This window comes from Elephas maximus, chromosome 16 (genome assembly GCF_024166365.1).
Source record: "Elephas maximus indicus isolate mEleMax1 chromosome 16, mEleMax1 primary haplotype, whole genome shotgun sequence".
NCBI lineage: Eukaryota > Metazoa > Chordata > Mammalia > Proboscidea > Elephantidae > Elephas > Elephas maximus.
This window is the reverse complement of record NC_064834.1, coordinates 39,691,248-39,703,930: the sequence shown is the minus strand read 5'-3', so window position 1 is coordinate 39,703,930 and position 12,683 is coordinate 39,691,248. Positions and strand designations below refer to the sequence as shown.

The 12,683-nt window shown below is 42.2% G+C and overlaps 1 protein-coding gene across 2 annotated transcripts in view; it reads right to left on the bottom strand.

The window, feature by feature from the left end:
- STAMBPL1 (STAM binding protein like 1) overlaps positions 1–10,537 on the bottom strand; it is a 46,926-nt gene extending 36,389 nt beyond the window's left edge. For both annotated transcript variants that reach the window (XM_049855349.1, XM_049855348.1), the window contains exon 1: positions 10,095–10,537. The gene's annotated coding sequence lies outside the window, so the exon portion shown is untranslated. The remainder of the gene's footprint in view (positions 1–10,094) is intronic.
- Between the last annotated feature and the right edge of the window lie 2,146 nt (positions 10,538–12,683).

Below are 12,683 nucleotides of genomic sequence, written 5' to 3'. Positions count from 1 at the left end.
TTTCTTTGAATGCCTGTACGCTGACCAACCAGAATATGTTGTTAAGAAATTCAAATGTATAATTATTCTTCCACAACACAGTTCAATTCAAAATATTTACTGGTTTTTAATAAAAATCCTAAAATTTGTGGTATTTAAAAAGGCATTTCATGTACTCCCAGACACACTAATTTAGGATTCTGTGAGGCTTCTTTTTACTTCCAATGAGATGATTCAATAGTCACCATAAAGCATTTGGCTAAATGAATTTGGGGTGTCCAGGAGAAAGTAATGTTTTCGTATTTGCACACAGACACTTTTTGCATCTGAATCTGTACAGATGTGTGAATTCTGCTCTCTTGCTGTTCAAACAGTAATTCCTGAAAATGATGCATTTCACAGATACGCTATCCACAAGCCACTCAAACGTGAATGTACATTTTAATATCCTTCCCTTTTTACTGCAATTTGATTCTCTCCAGAAGACGCCTAATTCAATGAAGTATAACGAGTCAGAAATAAATTTTTAAAATAACATCACTTTCCTGCCTGCCAGTTCCTTGAAGCTCGGAGATAGAATCAGTCCTTGGGCATTATGCATTCATTTTATTTAATTTCCATACATTTCCTAAGGATAGTAGTTCAACAAGATTAATTTAGTCCAGCACTACTATTCAAAAACAAAAGACAACTTCCCTGAAGTACTTCTCATCCACTGCTTCTCCAATTTTTCCCAACCATGGGAATCTTAACTGTCCAACAAGTTCCAGTGAACGGCTGCAATTACATGTCTGGATCTGCACAAGCAACCTCCTCAATTCAGTGGACGAGCTCAAAAAAGGTGGGCTCCCTACATGCCTTCCCCTGGCTGTCCATTTAAACATGCTTGAGGAGCCCTTTATGCTTCCAGAGTGGTTAGCAAGTGGCCGGCCTGCTGTTCCTTCCACATAGCTGACATCTCCATTCCTTTAAGATAATGATCCCTCAGAGTGTGGTTCCTGGACCACCTGTACCATAATTACTCGGCAAGGGAGGAGGGAACTGGTTACAATAAAACAGACTTCTAGGTCCCACTGGGCCAGAATTTCTGGGAAGGATACCCCAGGGATGTCTATTTCCATCAAGCAGCCCAAAATATCTTTATGCACATTAAAGCTTGAAATCACTGCATCAAATAAAACTGCTTGAAGACAGTGACCCATCACCTGTCTGTTTGTTGTATTATGGTGGTTTGTGTGTTGCTATGATGCCGCAACCTATGCTACCAGTATTTCAAATACCAGCAGGGTCACCCACGGTAACCAGGTTTCAGCATAGCTTCCAGACTAAGACACTCTAGGAAGAAAGATGTGGCAATCTACTTCCGAAAATTAGCCAGTGAAAACGCTATGGATCACAATGGCCTCAACAGTAGGTCCAAACATCCCCACAAGCATGAAGATGGCACAGAACCAGGCAAAGTTTCGTTGTGTTATATACAGGGTCGTTATGAGTAGGAACCAACTCTATACAGAAACTAAGAACAAGACAGCTACAAATAACCTAAGTGCCTGAGTTTGATCAGTGGCATATTCCCTACTTAAAAAACTTGGTCTCTAAAAACTTGAGGTGTTTTCTTTTTCCTCCCTCTTCCTTTCCTTGCATCTCAACTATTAACTTTCTTTTTTCTGAACATAATTTTATTCTGTGGTACATATTTTTTCATGGCTTCAACTGGGCCTTTAAATACCCTCCATCCATTTTCATGATGATGGCTCACTCAGTACATCCCAAGACAAAATACATCTTTCCCACAAATACTGCTAGCAAACAAATTAATTCATCCAGGCGACATTTTTTAAGCTTTGTGCTAGGAGCTAGTGATAAAATGGTGAGCCAGGAGAGAGATGTATCTAATCTTGTGGAATTTACATCCTGCTAGTCCTGCCAGTTTTCAGATGTGTGAATTTCGATAGCTTACTTCACTCTCTCAGCCTATTTCTTCTGTCGCAAATGAGAATAATGGTGCCCTCCTTGCTCGCCATATAGTAGTAGAGGCTATAAACATTATTGAAGGGCTTTCAAAATCCAGATGGGCTGGTCTGAGCTGCTGATTGTACTGGGAGATCTAATGTTGACCTTAAAAAACAGTTGCTGGAAAGAGCAATTTATGGGTTGCAGACCTTCAAGAGCACAGGGTTGGAGAGCTCTGCGGTATAAACCTTTCAAAGTCAACCCTGCCAGATTCGGAGCCCCATGTTCTCACCCTTGCTCCTTCTCTGCCTTTCTGGTGACAAACCAGTCTGTTGCAACCCGTTTCTGGACCAGGTACTGTGTATCCCTGGCTCAGGTGTTAACTTCCATTTGCTTCAGGTGAATCCCTGCTCAGAACTGTACAGTGGTAACCTAGTGCTTGCCAGAAAAGGTTTAAACGTCAGTGCCCTCTGTGATCTGACCCCTTTTCCTGTATTATCAGACTTTGTTTTCTACTATTCCTCAGTGTACGTCTTCCCCTACCTTCCCCTTTGATCAAGCCTGTCTCTGCTCTGCCCACATTATCTGCCACTCAGAAGGATGTATGTACACTATTTCTTAAAAATTCCCTCCAACCCTGTGGTTTTCTGGTTCTTTCCATCAAAAAGCAGGTATTAACCTTAAGCCAAAAATATCTCCTGAATTCTTCTTAAAACCAAACAATAGTTTTGCTTAACTAGTAACAAATGTCTACTTTGAGCATTATGTTCTTTTTAGATCGATCTATCTGCCTGCAATCAACTCAGCAGATTAGATAGCAACCTTGGGGGCAGTGAGTTTATGTTAATGGGGAAGGAACAATTCAGAAAAGAAGGATGAGCATGGTTGCACAACTCAAAGAATGTAATCAACGTCACTGAAGCGTACTCGTAGAAACTTGAAGTGGTGTATGTTTTTACCATATATACTCTCAACAACAAAATAAATTATGAAAAAAGCAAGTACTATTAAGAAGATGAAATGCAGAATACACTGCCATTATAAAAACGCCACCAACCCAAAACCAAACTCACTGCCGTCGAGTCAATTCTGACTCATAGCAACCCCATAGGACAGAGTAGAACTGCCCCATATGGTTTCCAAGGAGTGGCTGGTGGATTCGAACTGATGACCTTTTGGTTAGAAGCCATAGCTCTTAACCATTACGCCACCAGGGTTTCTAAAAACGCCACGGCAGCACTATTATGTGAAAATGTCTATGAAAATCAGGAGGAGTAAGTGAACAAAACATAAAAATAGAAGAATCCAAATATAAAATTACGTCTTAAATAAGTTCTTCTCAAAATGTGGTTTACCCATCACGCCCACATCAGAATCCTGAGAAAGCTGTTAAAATGAAGACCCTTGGGCCCCACCCAAAATGACCGAATAATAATCTATAAGGGTGGGGTAGAGGATTTTTTATTTTTTTTTTTTTGAGGCTGGCTTGAGAAGCACTGCCCTAGTCACTTTTCTTCACAAAAGAAAAATAACTATGCCATAAGAATATGATGGTCACTTATATTTCAAGGTCCAATTTTAATTTTTTCATCAATTGGAAAAACCATTGCCACACTCACCTATGACACCAATTGTTTTTGGGTTTTTTTTTTTTGCTTAAATTACAATATTGATTCAGTAAGCAGTTCTTCTGCCCCATTGAACAGGAACATGAACGAACAAAGGGCTTACCCTAGGCCTCCCTTTTCAAATCTCATTCCATCACTAAGTCATTTTGTTCCTACTGTTAAAAAAAAAAAAAAAAAAAACTTTCCTGTCTACCAATTTATAAACCAACTTTTTAAGGATAAAAGAGATGGGGGCGGGGGGGAACTAATTATCAATCCACCAGAAGATTTAAGGATGAAACCAGAGGCATAAAGGCCTCTCTATAATTCTTCTCGGTTGGAAATGCACATTCCCAGTGTTAAAAGACATGGCCCTAGAGGCATGACACATACCATCACAGAGCCTTCAGATGAGCCAGATGTAACTGTAATCACTACTCCTGGTTGTAGGTTTTTTGGTTTTGGGGTTTTTTTCTGTCTTTAATTAAAAGGTGCACATTGGATTCATTCAACTTTGAAAAGAAATAGTCTCAAAAGAGACCCACACTGGAAATTCTCTGAGCAAAGACAAATGCAAAAACAGTCAGTTCTTGTGCGGACAGGAAGAGTTAAAAATGAGTTATCTCTGGACTCGTGTTTCCAAATTAACCTGGAGGGTCATAAAGTCAAACAATCAAAGTGAGTAATTCATGATAGGTCCCCTAACAATTATCTCTTATATAAACCTTTCTTGAATCTTCTGTTTAATTACTGGGATGCCACTGATAAAAGTATTGCGAAAATTGAAAAACAAAGAAACTCCACCAAATTCACCAGACCTCAAATTCTGTCATCGTTCACTAAATTTAAAGTAATGAAATTACAAAACTGTTTCTTTAAAAGGTATTTAGCACTAGTTAAATTATTAAAATGTGTAATTTACACAAACGGGTAAATGAAAGGAGGCAGAATATATTTTCAAAATGAGATTTAAAATTTTTTCTTCAACTAAATAGTGCATGTTTTACCTGTAAACTCTATACAAGACCAAGGAAAAAGTTTTGCTTTCCTAGAAAAAAACAATACAGATTTCTGAAATCTTGTTAAGAGAACAAAGAATTGCAAGGATTCATATAATAAATGTTAAAATATTGAAATCAGTTAGGACATATTCCTAAAGAAGCTCTGGAAGAATTAACAATTTTCTAGTTTTTGCTGCTACCGTAGTTTTCTCACCTATAATTAAAATCTGGCCTTTTATCATGAGATACAATCACTTCAATAAGTGAAAGAACAGAATTTATTCTGCCGTAACTCTATAAAATATTCTTAATAAAAATGGTTTGAAATATCATCATCAGTCCACCAAACTCATAGATGAGAAAATACATCAGCATCTTGTAGTGGGAAGAGAAGTGGACGACATACAAGGCTTTCAGACTACTGCCACTGGCCCCAGAGTCTGATAAATCATATTAAAAAAAAATCTTATTAGGGAGACAAATACTCCCTACATCCACCACTGAATCACTGGGTATAAAGAAAAATATTACAAATGAGTATGTGCTGTATATGTCCATGATGCTAAGAAAAAAAAAAATCCATTTTTAATAACAGTAACAACCAGCAGTTTGTGCCAAACGCTGTACTAAGTACCTTTCTTTTAAACCTATTTATTTATTTACTTAATCCTCCCACAAAGCCTGAGATAGAAATGGACCAGAATGATGAGAAAATGGAGGCTTGGTGAAGTTAGTACTTGCCTAAAGACACACAACTGGTAAGTGGGAAAAAGAACTCCTGTTCCTAACCACTTCATCATCCTTGAGGTAGCATTTGTTAAGGATTAGTACAGTGTCTGACCTAGAGCACATGCTCAATAACTAATATTTGTTTAAAAATATTTGGCAAATGGTTACAAGATTCTTAAGGTACACCAGGACTCGAGCTGTGATCCACTTGTGATGTCTGGTGTAGGCATGGAATATGTTAGTAAACATACTTGTGCCACATGTTTTTGTTCCCTGTCCCACATAAGACTCCTGATTTCTGACTGCCTCAAGTTTTCCCTTCTCCATCAACACTGTCCCCCGGATCCTATTTCAGGCTGTCATTATCTCACATGAGATTGCTACCTCCATGCCCTGTTTCCACTTAATCCACTCCCCACCCAATTGTACTCTTGTAAAAAGATGCTGTCATAACTTACTCCCTTTCAAGGGACCTATGACTGTCTACCACATCAAATCAAAATGTCACCCTCTTGGCTTTCAAGGACCTTCATAGGACATGGGGGAATATGCCTTTAACTCTAGTTCAAGTGCTCAAATGCCTATTTATCAAATAAATGCTTGATATAAATAGCCACGTCTCACTACGCAGAAAATAGCAGTGGCTGTGTTACTTCAAAACAGAGATAAGCAATTCTTTTTTTATCCTCCATTGGATAAAAATGTTTACAGTCCAATGGAGGAAAAAATGTTTACATATCTCAGTTTATCTTTATTCAGGATGAAACAAAATTTATCAAGCCCCTTGGAGAAGGACATAAAGAGAAGAATATCAAAGTGGAAACTTGCATTACTATTAGGCACCAGAATGTTAATATCCAGGCAAATTTCAGGCAGCTTTCTAATCTTTCATCCTGAAATTAGATCATGAGTCACAGGGAGAACCTCTAATGACTGAGGATGGAAAATCAGAACTAAAGCAAAAAAAGAGGGCACACTGTTGTTAGTTGTCGCTGAGTCGATTCTAGCTCATGACGAGCCAGAGTAAAACTTGCACTCCATACAGTTTTCAAAGCTGTGACCTTTCAGAAGCAGATCACCAAGCCTTACTCCCGAGGTGCCTCTGGATGCATTTGAACTGCCCACCTTCCAATTAGTAGTCCAGTGCTTAACCATGCCCTACCCAGCGACTCCATCAAAAAACCCAGTGCCGTCAAGTCGATTCCGACTCATAGTGACCCTAAAGGACAGAGGAGAACTGCCCCATAGAGTTTCCAAGGAGCGCCTGGCGGATTCGAACTGCCGACCGTTTGGTTAGCAGCCATAGCACTTAACCACTGCGCCACCAGGGTTTCCCCTAAGTGACTCCATAATACCCTTAATATTCAAGAGCATAAAATGCACAGATTTCCAAGAGTACCTTGAAAGGCTTAACATGGACAAATCAACATATAGGAATTACTGGTGCTTATATATAGAAGAAAAAAATTTTTTTTTTTCTTCATACCAAGGTGCTTTTAATAAATGCAAGTTACTAAACAACCAACAGTCTAATCTAAGTCAACCACATCAATGGACAAAATGAACACAAATTTATTTTTGAATTTAGAGAGAAAATCAAACTATACGTGGTTTGAAGGTTTAGTAATCTGCCCAAAGTTTAATTTGCCTCTCCACTTGGCATAAAGACATGCAGGATTGTACTAGAAATTCATCTGACTTGCTTAGAAATGCAAATAATTTCTGACAAAAGCCACATCCAGACTATTCCTGGGCTGAACGTTCTGATGTCAACTCGGGTTTTCTGAACTCAAACATCCAGTTGGACAGCTGACATGTTCAGGTGGCTGGAATAAGCAAACCAACAGGTAGCAGTACGGTGATTTTTGTTTGTTTTTATTTTATTTTGGAGGAATTAACACTGTTCCTTCAGCTGAGAATGTTGGTCTTCTTAGCTAAATGTATCATGGGCTTCAATTTGACAAAATGCCTGGTGAGTCATAGGAAGATACGGTGTCAAAACAATCCGTCTGCCAAAAAAGGATGTAAGTAGCTTGGGAAGAGAAAGATATTCTAGAATTGTTATTCGTTTACAAATGTTTATTGAGCAGCTGAACTCCATCTGCCCCAAAGAATGGAAAGCAGACTCTAGTATTTTCAGGGATGACCATGAGTAATTTCTCAGTTTCAACTGAAGCCACCTATATAAAACCTTCAAAGGCCCCTAGGTGGCAGAAATGGTTTGCACTCAGTTGCCAACCTAAAGGTTGGCAGTTCGAACCCACCCAGTGGTACTGTGGAAGAAAGGGCCTGGTGATCTGTTTCCATTAATATCATAGGCAAGAAAACCCTATGGAGCAATTCTACTCGGTAACACATGGGGTTACCGTAAATTGGAATCAACTGGATGGCAGTTAACAACAATAATAAATGTCAAGAAAAAATGCTGATGATAGACAGAATCACGAATCCAGTGGATTCATTAAAATGTTTCTAATTGGTTAATGTACCCACCGGGCAGGCAAGGCCACTTCCTGGGCACTAGCTGTATATTTCTTCTCACATTTCTTCTATCCCTTGTATTTTTGAGCACAGCTACCAGACTTTTCTGCCCTGTAAAATACAGCCCCACTCCCTGGATTATAGCTGTAAGTAGGCCTGGGAAGAATCTTTTAAGGAGAAGTCTGATCAAATTGAGTTTCAGTCCATCCTGTGTACTGATATTAAGAGGTGATTATTGTTAAGGGTGAGTCCTGGTGGCGCAGTGGTTAAGAGCTACGGCTGCTAACCTAAAGGTCGGCCTTTTGAATCCACCAACTGCTCCTTGGAAACCCTTTGGGGTAGTTCTACCTTGTCCTATAGGGTCGCTGTGAGTCGCTAGTGACTGCCAAGGCAACGGGTTTGTTTTACAGGTATTGTTAAGGGTGATGGAAAAATTTAGAAATGGGTAATGGTGATAGTCGCACAACACGTTGAGCATAATATGACTAAACTCTGTACGTGGAGAATGTGGAAATGGCAAATGTTTTGTTACATACGTATTTACCACAATAATAAAAGGAGAAAAAGAAGAGGTATTATTAGCAATTCTTTAACTGTTTTTATCAGCCCTTCTCAGGGACCAAGTCCAAGAGACAGCTGTTGTTTACCCCTCCTCTGCAAAAGGAATAGGGAAGTGACTGACTGTACAAATCTCTCTGCTGAGGGCACAGTCATGGCACCAGCCTTGTCACCTCTCCCTCCGTCCTCCCACGGGCAATAAAAGTTCTATGAAACAGGGCAATAGCGGGCAAGAATCTGGCCTTTAAGACTGCAATATGGGTAAAGGACTTGAATTATTTCCTGATATAATAGTGCTTATTTTTAAAAAGATTTCATAAATCAAGTTTCTGAAAACTCTCAAGGACCAGGTGATACATAAATTACGGCTGAAGTATACTCAAAAGTTAATGCCCAAAATAGCAAACAATTTGCCGTACAGATGCTTGAACTGAAAACAAGCAGCCAGTTCATCTCCCAGGCAGATTCCAGTAACGTTTCATGGCTTTGAATGAAGAAGCTATAATGGAGCAAATGGTAAACAAGAAGAGCCCACTGTTCAAAGACACTAACTTGTATTAAAAATAAACACATATTTATTTTTAATACAATATTTATAATGCAACTAGAAAACGCCCACTATAATCTAGATGGGGACTACATTTTTAAAGTTCAATTTAGCATCCAGCCAGTAAAACATAAAATTGCCCATTGAAACAACATCTGGAAAAAAAAAAAAAAAAGTAGGCTTTAAATCTGTATGTAAAACAACAATAGAAAACTATCCCCAAAACTTTGAACAGGAAATCAAACCTTCAGGTGTAATTTCTCTGTTGCAATAAATTTGCCATATTGACCTTGACAGGGCCTTGAATCCTGAGATCATAAATTAGCATCGTAGTGATATGCATTGAATTTCTGGAAACACTTTAAAACCTAGAACTTCATGTTATTCTCAGCGATAGCAGGATGTTTGGAAAGCAGTGTGTTCCCTGCTTTGAAAGATGTCTGTTTTCCTTACTACCAAACATTGCTTCCCAGAGCCCACCCACCCCCGCCTTAAAACACTTAAAGGTTTTATTCAGTCCTCTAGATTAGATCAGGTTCTGCCTCCAAAATTATTTATTTTTTCCCTTGTATAATTTTTTTTTTAATCCAGTAGTTACAGTATTTCAGGCCCTTGGGTATCAGCAGTGTGGGTTGTTTTAGAGAAAGTTCTGGGAAATTACATGTTTTAGTGACACTCCACTTCATTGGGGGCCTTCGGTAAGAGCTAAAATTACTCAGGGCGAGAGGAAACGTCTTAGAGTCGCTCAAAAAAGGCGTAAAAGTAAACCTGATCTGCCCAGTTAGGGTACAGGGTCTGTTTTCCAACACTCGCACCCCTCCTTCGCCACAACATGCGCAGCCAAAGAAAGCGCAGTGGCCCCTCTGAAAGTCGACATCATTTTCCAGGCTGCATCCCAAGGCTGAAGCTGAAACACACACGCACACCCGTGTGTAAGTCACCGCCAGAGTCGCGCCCTGCCACCAGGAGCCACAGCCAAGCACTAGAGGCCGGCTGGGGGGCGCACAGAGGAAGCCCAGACGCCAGGAAGGAAGGAAGCCAGCAGCCACCCAAGCGCACTTCTTCCCGGGGCAAGCGCGGGACCGGACGCTGCTCGCTGAAAAAGGGCCGACGCGCGCCGGCCACTGGGCACACGCGCTGGTCACACGCACTGGGCACACGCACTCGGCGTGCACACCCGCCTGCGCCGGGGCGCGCCCACACTCACGCACACACACACGCGCGCGCGCGTCTGCTCACCAGCAACCTCTGATGTCTGGAGCCCGCGTGGGACGGCGACTGCGGCGGCTGCCCCCGCGCCTGCCGTGTGGCCTTCGCATCCGTGTGGCCGCTGCTCCCCGGCCGCCGTGGCTTTTGCTGGAAGACACTGCAGCCGGGTAATCCCGGCACCCAGCGAGCAGTCGCCCACTCCCTTGCCTTGGCCGTGCCTCCCCTTCTCCTCTGTGGACTGATGGAGCCTGGCTAGTTCCACTCGCTCGGGCTCTGTGCGTTGCTCTTCTCCTCTTCCTCCTCTCTCTCTCGGGGGTGGCTTCCCAGCGCTGGGGCAAGCAGCGCCCGCCCTCTCAAACCCACGCGCAGGCCGGCAGACCGAGACTGCAGCCGCCGCCGCCGCCACCGCTGCCGCAGGAAAAGAAATTGTCACTGCGATGGTCCCGGCCTCCCCGGCCCTGGCCCCTGGGTGCCGCCTCCGCCTCTGCCTCCGCCCCCTCCTCCGCGGAGGCGGCCTCCCGCATTCTGCAGAAAAAGCTCGCAGGTGGAAGCATGTCCCTGCGGATGGGCTAGCACTAGAGCAAAATGGCTGGGTGCGGCCTTCCGATCTGAAACCCGCCACGTTCCACCCACAGCCCGGGGATCCACCTGGGCTTTCCCTTCTCGCCACCGTCAGTTTCGCTAGAACGACCTGAGTGGGTGCCTTGAAGACGGCGAAGTGTGCAGTGAAGCAGCTGGATTTGGCTGGGACACTGGCATTGGAGTCCGGGGAAGGTTAGGGTACTGGCGGAAATCCCACTTATACTTCATAATAGAAATTCAGCTTTAAGAGTTATCTGTACCCTACCACCAGCACCAAATACCCTTGACCCCCAACCTTCGTGTACTCGGGAAACACAAACAATATCTTCCTACTGTTATTATAATTATTATTTGTGGTATTTACCATGTGCCTGCGCTGTGCCGGGCACTGTATACATGTAATCTCATTTTATTCTCGTCCAAAACCAAACCCATGGCTGTGCGGTCAGTGCCAACTCCTGGCGACCCCAGGTGTGCAGAGTGGAGCTGTGTTCCGTACGGTTTTCAAAGCTGCGCCCTTTCAGAAGATCACCAAGCCTTTCTTCAGAGGTGCCTTTGGGTGGGTTCAAACCACCAACCTTTCCGTTAGCAGCCAATAGCTTAACAGTTTGTGCCACCCAGGGACACCCTCTTCACAGCCCTATAAAAGGCACTCTTATTATTTCCATGATTAAGTCACAAAGAAAAAATAATATGCCCTGGGTCACCCACCTAGAAAGTAATAGAAGCTAGGATTTCAACTCTGACCTGACACCAAAAGCTGTTTCTGTTGGCTAGACAGACTCTATTTATTTATAAACATTTTACACACACTGTTGCAGTCACTCTTCCTGAGTTTGCTTGGGAAGTTACCTCCAAGTGAGAGAAGTGGCTGTAGAACCAAGTCGGGAATATCGGCTTGTCCTCCTTGGCTTTTGCTCTGGAAACCTGGCTTCTAGCCCTGGCTCTGGCACCACTGAGTGTTTGCTCTCAGCCATTTCACCTCACCTGGCCTCATCTTATGCATTGTTTTGTTTTAGAAAGTACAATACCATAGGTCTTTTATTTGGGTATTTGTTTTGGGAAATCAAGTTTCTAGTAACTGCATATTATTTTTTCTATTAACAATGCTTTAGATTATTTAAATATTCTGCTGTTGGACATTTTGGATATTTTCAACTTATTTCTATTTTATAGCAGTAATGCAGGTAAAGGCCCAACAGTTCTTTAGTGCTACAAACGTTTTTATGGGGCCCACTCTTCCCTAGGAAAACCCCAAAGGACCAAGTTTGCTGTTATTGAACCATTAGTATACAAAACACTCACCCATAGCTATCTCGTGCCCACCTTGAAGGGGCACAGTTTGGTTCCCTTCCCCAGATGTATTTGTTCTTGTGAACTTCCTTTTTGGTGTCTGATCCCTTGGCTTCTCCAGTTTGCTGTTGTTGTTGTTAGGTGCTTTTGAGGGGATTTTGACTCATAGTGACCCCATGTGACAGAATAGAGCTGCCCTACAGGGTTGTCTTGGCTGTAATCTTTACAGGCAGATCACCAAGTCTTTCTCCTACAGAACAGCCGGGTGAGTCCCAACTGACAACCTTTTGGCTAGCACCTGAGTGCTTAACTGTTTCACCACCAGGGCTCCTCTCCAATTTAACAGGGCCATTATTATTATTTAATTTTATTGTATGTTAGGTGAAACTTTACCGCTCAAGTTACTTTCTCCTTCGAAAACTTACACAGGTATTGTTTGGTAACATTGGTTGCAATTACTACAACGTGACAGCACTCTCTTCCTTTCTAACCCAAGTTCCCCATGTCCATTCGTCTAGTTTTTCTGTCCCTTGCTGCCTTCTAGTCTTGCTTTTGGGCAGGAGTTGCCTAATTGGTCTTGTATATTTGATTGAAGTAAGAAGCAGGTCCCTCACGTGTGTTGTTGTTTGTTTTATTGGCCTGTCTAATCTTTGTCTGAAAAGTGGGCTTCAGGAGTGGCTTCAGTTCTGAGTTAGCAGGATGTCCGGGGGCCATAGTGTTGGGGGTTCCTACAGTCTCTTGTCA